Below are 11412 nucleotides of genomic sequence, written 5' to 3' on the forward strand. Positions count from 1 at the left end.
GGGTGTAATATTAATTCATAAACTAATTACTGGTGAAATTGAATCTTCTGTGTTGACTAATTAAATTTATCTATCTAACCTACTAGACTAAAACGCAATTTTGTACCCCTATCGCTTAAATTTTGCTCAACTAATTATGCTTTGCATGAACCGTTCAGGGTTCTTTGTGATGACTATAACAAGCATTACAGAGTATTCTGCTCGGATTCTTCTCTTTCTCGTATAAAGTCTTCCATTATAAACTATTGAGCAAGTAGATAGTCTTATTTTTATTTGTAATTGTATTTGTACACATACTACTAGTTTGTATCGTTTTTTTTTTTTTTTTTTGTAATATTTTTTTTTAATTATTTGTTTTTTATTTCATTTTTATTTCGTGTCGTAAAAAATCAAAAAAGTGTAGAAAAATCGCGAAAAACGTTTGTATGAATCTGTTGGTTTACCATTCGTTCAGCCTCAGCTTATCTTCGTTTAAATTCATTTGAGGGGTGTTTCGCACACGAAAATCGATCCTTTCTGGTGAAAATGGGGAGAATTTTGCAGAATCTAATCTTCTTCGATAGATATGCGATCAAAGATTACACTTCATTATAATTATAGTCTTTTTCTTACCCTTGCTTCTTTTATTTTTAACATGATATATCTTGAGCGAGTACGTGTGTGTTATTTTTTTTTATGCAGCCGTCCGCAGTTTTGTACAATATGAAATTTTACCGAGAGTCTAATTAAGACTCGGTGCAATGTGTTCATGCGTGAACACTCTCCGACTACATACCTGTAACAGTTACCTATGACACACTACAGGGAAGTACTGTCTACAGACCTTGGACATATCGACACATTCATATCAACATTAAGAGTTAACCATTAAACATTCCCGCAGTATAAGTCTTTTAGAAACAGGTTTAAAAGCAGCAGCAGAAACTACCAACTTTGATGATTGGGAGCAAATAAAGTTTAGTCAAACGCAATTAATAGATTCAGAAAATAGGCAAACAGTGATAAATACAAAGCTGATGCGAAAGTCAGCATCACCGACAATGCTGGGGCACAACAATCCATATCTGGGACTTACATAGCTACTTTCAATGACAAAATCGAGATTAACAAGACCGTTTTTATCAGTAGCTATGGTGTCCTAAGACAGAAGCCTGTTGTGTCCGCCCTCACACAGATTAATGTTACCGAGTACCGGGAGCATCGTAGTTTGCCATTTCTCTTGGGACCAATCATAAGCACTGGCCCTAATCCTCATATGCCTGATCTATATTCACATGGTTCGTCAACGTTTAAAACTCAGGCTTCAGACTGCATTGGTGGCGAATTTGCAATTTTACTTATCTGGGAGGAGTTATCCCCAGCTAGTCCGCTTGGGCAACCGGGTGCCGTCGCAACAATATTGCGACACTTGCCGCGGAAGACGCCGACCCTGCAGTGCCATCCGGTCAACGGCAAGCCTACAGGGAAAATCCGATCGCGCACATGCATGCGCTGAGTGGCCGCTGAAGAACGGCACGAGGCGCAAAGTCAGCGATTTGACAGTGCCGAAACGTTGCGGCTTCGAGACAGCTTGAGACATTATTGTAAATCAGTTTTATAAGACCCACGATTCAATCCAAATGAATAGTAATATTCATCTAAAACCGATTTTATTTTAATTTATACTTTAAATTCACTACTTCAAGCATTCTTGCTTTTGCTTTCGTAAAGACAAACAGGTATGGCATAATCAGCTGAAATTGTCATCATGAATATTTCAAGTCACAATCTGGCGTAAAAAGCTAATGAACGCATGTTAGGGCGATTGTTTAAAAATTAGTTAGACATATAAAGAAAGGCGAAACGAGCTTGCATTAAAAGGCACGAGCTCTAAACATGAATGAGACTCTTGCGTTTTTAAATACAGCGCAAATATAGTGACTAATGTTGGTCGCGCCCACATCCAGCCACGCAAATTGTTTGAGTTGCAGTCTTGTGTGGCTTGAAAGAAATTTGACCGCTTCGATCTTGACCATGCAGTTAGCGATCCTGTTTCAAGTATAACATGCGTATATTTATTTAAGCGCACATTTTTATACCCTGAACCCATTAAAAATGGGTAAAAAGGGTATATTGCATTTGTGCAAAATGTAAATGTATGTAACAGGCAGAAGGAAGCATCTCTGACCCCATAAAGTATATACATATATATAAGTTATATACATATATATACATGTACACACACACATTCATACGCGTCTGCTTCGCATTCTATCGCATTCTAACGGAATTGTAATTGAGACATTTTTATGTAATGCTGTTTTAGTTCGTTTTTTTTTCTCAATTATACTTAATTATTGGTGTGGCTGTTGAGTAGAGGCATATTAAGTGGTGCGGCCTGTCGCGAGCTCGAACCCTACCTGGAAAACTGTTTTCTTTTTTAAAATTATCTTAATTACTTCAAACGAGCGCGTTGCGCGAACTGCCTTTGGTGTTGGAATAGGAGGGTTCAGGGTATTCCTAGTCGGGAGCTCGCGACTAAAACCTCGTACTTGGTTTTTGGCATTTGTTAGAAATAGTCTTACAATTTACATTTTACCTCCTTTAAATACAGTAAATTTTTTTGTTTATTAACAAATCTATAATTGCCCTCTCTTTTTTCCCTATTTTTAGTACTTTCATCGAAATTCAACATATAATACAATAGAGTAGGCCGACTAAGTCCCATTGTAGCATTTGCGATTGTGCCGGGAAGATTTTGCACCCACGATTTTTTGAACAAAAACAGAATCCTGATGCATTCCCTGTGAGACAAACATTTGTTTGTGTTCGTCAATCAGATCAGCGATTGGATACTTAGGCTGGTGGTAAAGCTATGCGCCAAACTTATCTCAAGCTGATTTGTAGTCAGTCATTGTATTCATACATCGTTTCGATTCCCAGCCGCTTTGGCTATGCTGAACATACTTTCACTTATTCATGGAAAATAATGGGATAATGCAATTGAACAACGAATGGATGAGGCAACCCCAGGCGTAGATGGTAGACAGAAATTGCAAGAGACCAACCGTCACGCTACTGGTGCTGCATCATCTTAAAGTAGAAAGCCCCTAAGGAAAATCTCGCTTAGGGGTTAATAGGTCATGGCACCTGAAGGAGCAGGCAGTGTCAACACTGGGAAGACGAACGGTAAGGTGCTAACCAGCAGTAGTTTGACAATCCAGCAGCTGCTACCGTCTCATTGCCTCACTGAATATTCTTCCGAGTGGTTCCTTACTTTTCTGGTGTAGGGTCGGAGACCAGAAGAGGCGACGAGATTTCTGTTGAGTGATCAGCGACACACTCCAAAGAGTTGTTGAGATTGATAGTCACAAAGTTCTCGAAAATCGACTGGACGACAAACTTACCACAACATTGATGTAAAGGTGCGACAGAATACATGTTCCTGAGATGTTATGTCAGCATAATGTGAATCAATAACAGACAAGCACGTACAGTTGACCAAGCACCAGCAGACGCAGTAGAAGAGGCAGATATGATACAAGCTGGATTTCACAATATAGGGGGGCGATGGCAGTTGACAATATGACACTTTAGTCAAAGAGTGTCATGCTGGTCTACTGTTCAAATTTTTATGTGTTCAACTTAAACGACCTGACTTTAGTCTACAAGCGACCCTTCCGTGATTACGTACCACCCTCCGGAACGTATTTTAACAATACATAGCGCGGATTCAAAAATTGGCCAATGGATACTTTAGGCAGTAAAAATAGTGAATATTTTAGTCTGGCATGCTGGCGGAGTTGGTCCGGGTACACTTGCTTTCAGTCGAACATATCCACAGCGGCTAGCACAGCGGCTTTAACCCACTATCTAACAGTAAAGACGTGGGGCTGTATCAGATCAGTATCTGTGCACTCTGTTGCAGCAATGCAACCCAAATCTATACACCCATAACCGAAAGCTTGTCAAGGTGGCAGAGCTAGACTCTCAACAATCAACACCATCTCAGAAACAAAGTGCCAGAGCTTTTATCAGACTCTCAATAATCAACACCTGGTAAGTTATTTCTGTAGTTGTCTAGCTAAGCCAGGTCGATGGCTTTCCACTGGACGTCACAGGCGACTATTTAATGGCGATGGAGACTAACAGTGAAAATGTATCAAAAAGTTAATTAAATTAATTAATTAAACACCAGCTGCCGTTCTTTTGTTCCGTCTGTAGTAGCCGAGTGGGACCAGTTTTTGGTTTCTAGAAACATTATGTGCTACCCTCGCACTTCGCTGCATATTCTTTTTTGATGTCTGATTTGACACGTAAGAAGATCAGGCGATAATGCAGTTAATATGAGAAGCGATCGCTGAAAACTTTTATCACCATTACAGTTTGGCCTATAAAGGGGCGTGCGACAGTCTCCAGCTCAGATTGGCAGCAAAATGACAATTCTTTCGTCAAGAAGACAATTTAACAGTGTAATTATTTAAAACGAAGTCTAATGTTTAAACAACTAATAAAAGGGAATTGCTCGAGGAAGTCACATTTCTTATTCAGACATACAAAGGTGTTGCGTAGTGTAATTGACTATTTATTATCTTTTGTGCTACCTTCGTCGCACCTGTTTAAAGAATGAGAATTAGAGTTATCAAAGGTAAAGTGAATTGACAAGCCAAAAGATAAAGGCAATTACAAATAGTAAAACAGAAGCCACCTAAACGAAATGCATACACTGAACTTGAAATTATGTCTTTCTGAGCTTCGAGTTTAAGTAAATTTAAGGAACTTAACGAACATGATGTATATTGTATTAAAATGAATTAAAAACTAGTCGATAGATATTAGAGTTAAGCAGCATTAGTAGTATTCCGTTTGTCCTTTAAATATACTTGGTAATGGTAAGGCTATGATATTCTTATGCACACCAATAACTCTATATATAAAACAAGTAAGAGGTTCTAGTCGGGAGCTCCCGACTAGGGGATACCCTGAACCCTCTTATTCCAACAGCAAATAAATTAATATAAAAAAAGTTCCCTTGGCAGGGCTCGAATTTCCAACTGACCGCATTACTTACTGTCGACTCTACTCAACAGCCACACCAGCAAAAAAAAAAAAAATAATAATATTTTCCCCGGTAGGGCTCGAACTCGCGACAGACCGCACCACTTGCTATGCCTCTACTCAGCAGCCACACCAGCAATTAAGTACTTATGATAAAAAAGGAAATAAAATAAAATTACAAAAAAAAAGATGCAATTACCATGCTATTAGAATGCGAAGCAGACGCGCATGAATGTGTGTGTGTACATGTATACAGAAATTCTTAGAGCTGCTACCCCATTCAATTGCGCAGTTGCATTTAACTTTGGTGTTTCTTAACCGATCTTTATGAAATTTTCTACAGTATATCTTATTGTACCATAGAATATTTGTGTATTCTGAAAAAATCAATTGCATTTAAATTGTGGTTTAAATTGGTTGGCAAAAAAGTTGTGTTGTTAACTTGATTTATAACTCTGGGGTGGTAGCGGGGAGGTGGCGATAGGTATGAAATGAAAGATACTTGAAATATCTATAATATTCTAGAAGCAACATATCATGTTTGGTGGCTCTAGCTCTTATTATTTACCCAATTTGCTAAAAAAACAGGATGTCGATATCGAAACAAACTCGATCTGCGCGGGAACTAGGAGCATCTACATCTAAAATATCAAGTCTCTAGCTCTTATAGGTTCTGAGATCCTTTGACTCATACATACGGACGGACGTACGGACGGACGGACGGACAGACAGACGGACATGGCTAGATCGACTCGGCTATTGATGCTGATCAAGAATATATATATTTTATGGGGTCGGAGATGCTTCCTTCTGCATGTTACATACATTTGGATTTTGCACAAATACAATATACCCTTATACCCATTTTTAATGGGTTCAGGGTATAAAAAAGGTACTGACCCTCGCCTTAACCTAGGGAGCACCCTTTCTATAACGAGAAATATATTGAAGCTCATCTTTTTACCCCCTTTGACAATCAGTTGGTGACTGAGAGCGTCCATGGAGTGTGAAGGCAGATTGATTGCATATGCAGATGACGTTACGATCCTCTTCGCATACTTTCCTTGCACTGGCTTTAGTTCCAAAGAAAAGTCGAGTTAGTTATTATAAATAGGTTACATAAAATCTGAATCCTAACTCCCCAAAGCTTAATGTAGTAGCTCTCTTCTCTTTACCAATGAGGTATCGTATTAAGAAACCATCAGTTCACAGCAATCAATCGCCCGATCCTACTTGCCATGGTGGCCGGTCATAAAGAAAGATACCCCCATTACTAACTGGTGTTCTACGAACAACACCCAGTGAGCCAGAGATGAATGACGATTGAATTCACCAGGATTCGGATATGGGCCATAGCTAGACAACGGCTTAGGAGACGAGCGCAGCAGCTATAATGCTTAAAGTAGATGTTATTTGACCAATTGCCAATCAGCTGTCAGTTTACCTCATATGGGTCCTAGGATACAGGGATATCGATGGCAACTTCCAAAAAGACAAAGTGGCAAGTTAAAGAGTACATCGGTAAACCTACTGATAGTTGGAAGCTCCTAATTCTGCACAGCTGAGCAGCAGTGATCCGATACTGAACACTGGCTGGTAGGCACTCCTCGCACTAGACTCCTATATAACGACTTCTGTAAAAGCTGTCGCGACGAAGAAGAGACAGTGTCACATTCTTCTGCATCTGTCCAGGTCTACGTACCTCTAGACGTATATCTGTCCACTGGGGCATCACAATAAACCAATCTTGGTCTTAATGAGTCGAGGCCAAACTATCCTCGCCTAATTTAATCTAACCTTATTGCATTTGTCCCTAATATGATTTTGATAGCTTCAAACATGCTTAGTGCTGTAGATTTATACTGATTAGTCTGCTGCGTGCATACGACTTCATGCTAAGCAGTATCCCCAATATGGAGTAGAAAGGTCGACAATGACTCAAGCATTGTTTTGGAGTAAAGGGACAGCTTATGAAATATTCAGGTTAAACGGCTTTTGAAAGTCTGCCCTGGGTATTTTTTCAGTATTTCCCATTAGATTGAACACCTGTATGTTCCCGTTTGGGGACGGAAGAAATTGCCTCTAATATGTATTTTTTCATTTACCCGATAAACTAGATTGTGCATACTTCAAATATAATTTTTGTTTAACTTTTCCAAAGCCACAATATTAAACCTGGTGGAATGACAAATGTTTGGGCCAAACTACACTAAGTGCAATACAACAGATAGTGTATGTTATGTAGTTTCAACACAAATTATTCAAAAAAATTCCCTTTGCTAAATATTGAATTAAAATTTCAAAATAATACAAGAGGTTCTAGTCGGGAGCTCCCGACTAGGGGATTCCCCAAACCCTTTTATTCCAGCACCAAATTCAGCTCTCACTACGCGCTCGTTTACTTTAGTAGTACCAAAAATAAATTAAAAAAAAAAAAGTTCCATTAGCAGTTTTCGGACTCGCAACTAGCCGCACTACTTGCCGCCGTCTCTACTCAACAGCCACACCAGCTACAAAAAAATCGACAAAAAAGGGCTATCTTCGGCACGCGGAAGATCTAATACCCTTGCAGACCCAAACTTTTTTAATGCTCATAGTGCTTTACCCGTATCTAAGAAGTACCGGGAAAATAGTAAGTGCCGAGTTTGGTCAAGATATCTTGATAACCACAAAAGGTTTTTAATCAAAAACCTGGTTTTCGACCGATCGTTTCTATGGCAGCTATATGATATAGTGGTCCGATCTTAATAGGATTTTGCCTATATATGAGGAGTATAGTAAAACTAATAAATGCCGAGTTTGGTCAAGATATCTTGAAAAACAAAATGTTTTTTCATACAACAATTTTCGACTGATCACTCCTATGGCAGCTATATATGCTATATATATATATATATATGAGGAGCATAGTTAAAATAATATATGCCGGGCTTGGTCAAGATATCGTGAAAAAAAAAAAATTTGAATAAATTGAATGAAATGGCTTAATTTGATAAGCTAATAAAAGTATAAACACTATAAATATGTAATCGCTCCTTTTTATTTGGTTTATTTGAATATTTTAAAGATGTTAATTCTTACACAAATTTCCGCTGGTCATAAAATTATTTAGGTGATCAGTCACTTGACCTGCATATGTATGCAGGTGCAAATGCTTTCCAAAAGTTTACCTTTCGGTCCAACGGGCTGCTGCAGGTATCAAGGGGTCAACATTCATTGACCAATTTAAACCCAAAATCATAAAAAAGAAGGCCGCGCGTCTGACGCATGCCAATAATGAAATTTTCTTTTGGCCCATAATCTGCCCATTCATACAAATTTGTGTGTGTGTAGAGGTCGAAATTCAGAAATCCCAAAATCTTGTCAAATTTGCATCGGGGACAGACAGATAGGCAAGCAACAGGCACACAAGCGCAAAATTGTTATATTCATATACAAAATATGCAAGCAAGCATGCGTGAATAGCGAGTCCAAAATATTTTAAATAGACACGTGGCAACGTTTAGGTACCCTTACCAACGATAACGAGGTAAACTTCAAGAATTTCGCATCGACTCGGCAAACTCTTTCTTTATTTCATATTACTCGTGCCTTCAAAAGGTTAGAAATGCCACCGACTGTTGAACAAATTGAATTTGTGCGCATTTTTGCTTGTCGGACACATACACGCACACACACATTTAAACGATCCCTAAACATGAGAGAGCACTGAAAGTAAGTGCGAGCGAGATAAAAATAAACAGCATTGCCGTTCTATCGCACAAATCATATGGAAGAGAGTAGGCCAATCAGTTTCCTGTAGAGTAAGCGAATAAAAAGACATCATATGTATATCTTCCACCCTTGCTCGCGATTTTGGACCAGATGCCACCGATATTTAAATTAGCGATGGTCACTTAGCGTCGATTTTTGATACTTGGCATCGGGAAAGGAATCGGTCACTTTTAAATGCATTTATTTATATTTTATGCACAGAACCTAATAAATTTAAATGCAGAATTGTAAAAAATTAAATTATTTACTGCCTACATTCATTTGATTTTGAATTTTAATTTATAATATGGTAAACCAAGGGGTTGAAATATTAGGTTTCCACCATTCCATAAATATCTAAATAAAATAAATATACACGATTAAAGCCTATAGTTTCGCCTAGCGAACTGTGAAAATTTGATTAAAATCGTCGATACCATTTTAAGTATATTTGGAAAAGAGTGCAGCAACCCCCAAGTCAGCCCCATATAAAATGACCGCAAAAAATCAACCTTGTTTTCGAGCCCTTATTTCTTAAGTCAGAGACAATGGCCCTCAATGCACGGTATACCTTCTTGTAGATATATATTTTAAGAAGCTTTAGGCACTAATTTTAAGTAAATGGACGGTACAGATTTTAAGAAAATTAATTAAATGTAAACCAATCTCATATAGTTCATTCATAAAGTCTATCGAACTGCTAGTTCCTACATGAACTGAACCACTGCCTGGCATCAGTGTTGAACAATTTTGTACGGAATTGGGCGGGAAATAATTCAATTTGAATTATATGTAATCATAAAAAATGGAAAGGACTCACAGTTAACAAAATTAATAAGTCAAAGCAAATTATATGAGAAGTATTAAGTCATACTTAATAGCGCAGTTTATGGAAAAATTGCATTTTTCCATTTTTTTCATTACATCCCATGATAATGCAAAAAAACATGCTGGAAATATTAGATATCATACTGTTAAATGGCAACCATATTTTAAACTTAATTATTTAATTTCTCCGAATGCGGCCCCAAATGCAGGGTAATTGTGCATATAGAGCACGATTTATCAATCATTTTGCTATTTATTTCATTAAAATCATCGGTACAGATATTGAGAAATTCTCATTTTTCTATTTCTCTCATAACATCCTATGTTAATGCAAAAAAACATGCTGGCAATATTAGATATCATACTGTTAAATGGCAGCCATATTTTAAACTTTATTATTTAATTTCTCCCAAAACGGCCCCAAATGTTTCCACCATCCTTGAAATATCTTAATTTAGGGATAATGATAATGATTGTCGATCAGCCCGTTTTTAAGATATCTGTACAACAGTGCAACAACCTCGTTGCTCGCCCGAAACAAAATAACCGTATAAAATTACCCTTGCACTTGAACCCTAATATCTTTTGTCAGGGATAATGGCCCTCAAGAAGGGGAAGCTTTACGCATTAATTCTTAAAAAAATTGACCAGCCAGTTTCTTAGAAAAATAATAAAATGTAAACACACCTCATATTGTTCATTCATAAAGGCCTCCAATGGGAACCGAACCTCTGCTCGGAATAAGTGTTGAACAATATTATGCAGCATTGAGCGGGAACAAATTAATTTAAAATATTTGTATATGGAAAATAAATGCAGTAATGAAAGAAATAATTGGCATTTTATAATTAAACGTTATCATTCGTAAAATAAACTGCTACTAAATAAGGCAACAGTGCATTTATGTATTAATACACAGTATAATAACAAAAAGGTGGCAATATTTATTTATTTTTATTATTATACCCCGTTTTAATCAACAGCTGGTAACATTTACATACTTTACATATTTCTACCAAAGGGTGGCAATATTTATTTTATAACGGTTCTTAGCTAAAATGAGTTGGCATTGTTTGAAAATGGGTTTCCCCATTATCAAATAAGGAATGAACCTGAAAAGCCATCAAAAAAAGGCGTGGGATGCGTTTGCACGCCTCAAATTTCTAAAAATGCTGCATTGAAAAAGGAGGCGACCAGCAGCAAAGCCTTATAAGAGCTCAACAACATAAAATAAACAAGTAAGAGGTTCTAGTCGTGAGCTCCGACTAGGGGATACCCTGAGCCCTCTTCTTCCAACACCAAATGCAAATAAATATACTATTCTAGAAGGTACATGTTAAGTTTGGTGACTCTAGCTCTTATTATTTACCAAAATTGCTCAAAAAACAGGATTTCGATATAGATTTTTATCGATTACTTGGAAACGGGGCAAGTTATCGATTATCGGAAACAAACTTAATCTGCGCAGACACTAGGAAGACATACATCTAAAATTTCAAGTCTCTTGCGTTCATACATACGGAGAGACAGACGGACGGACAGGCGGACAGACAGACGGACAGGGCTAGATCGACTGGACTGTTGATGCTGATCAAGAATATGTATACTTTATGGGGTCGGAGATGCTTCCTTCTGCCTGTTACATACATTTACATTTTGTACACATGCAAGATACCCTTTTACCCATTTTTAATGGGTTCAGGGTATAAAAACATGTACACGCAGCATCAGCGACTTTCGGCGTAGGTGGCAAAGCTAAAGGCGACACATGCGCCGCAGATGCTACAGTGCTTT

Source organism: Drosophila novamexicana, unplaced genomic scaffold (genome assembly GCF_003285875.2).
Source record: "Drosophila novamexicana strain 15010-1031.04,08,12 unplaced genomic scaffold, DnovRS2.1 tig00001488-arrow-arrow-pilon, whole genome shotgun sequence".
NCBI classification, from domain to species: Eukaryota; Metazoa; Arthropoda; class Insecta; order Diptera; family Drosophilidae; genus Drosophila; species Drosophila novamexicana.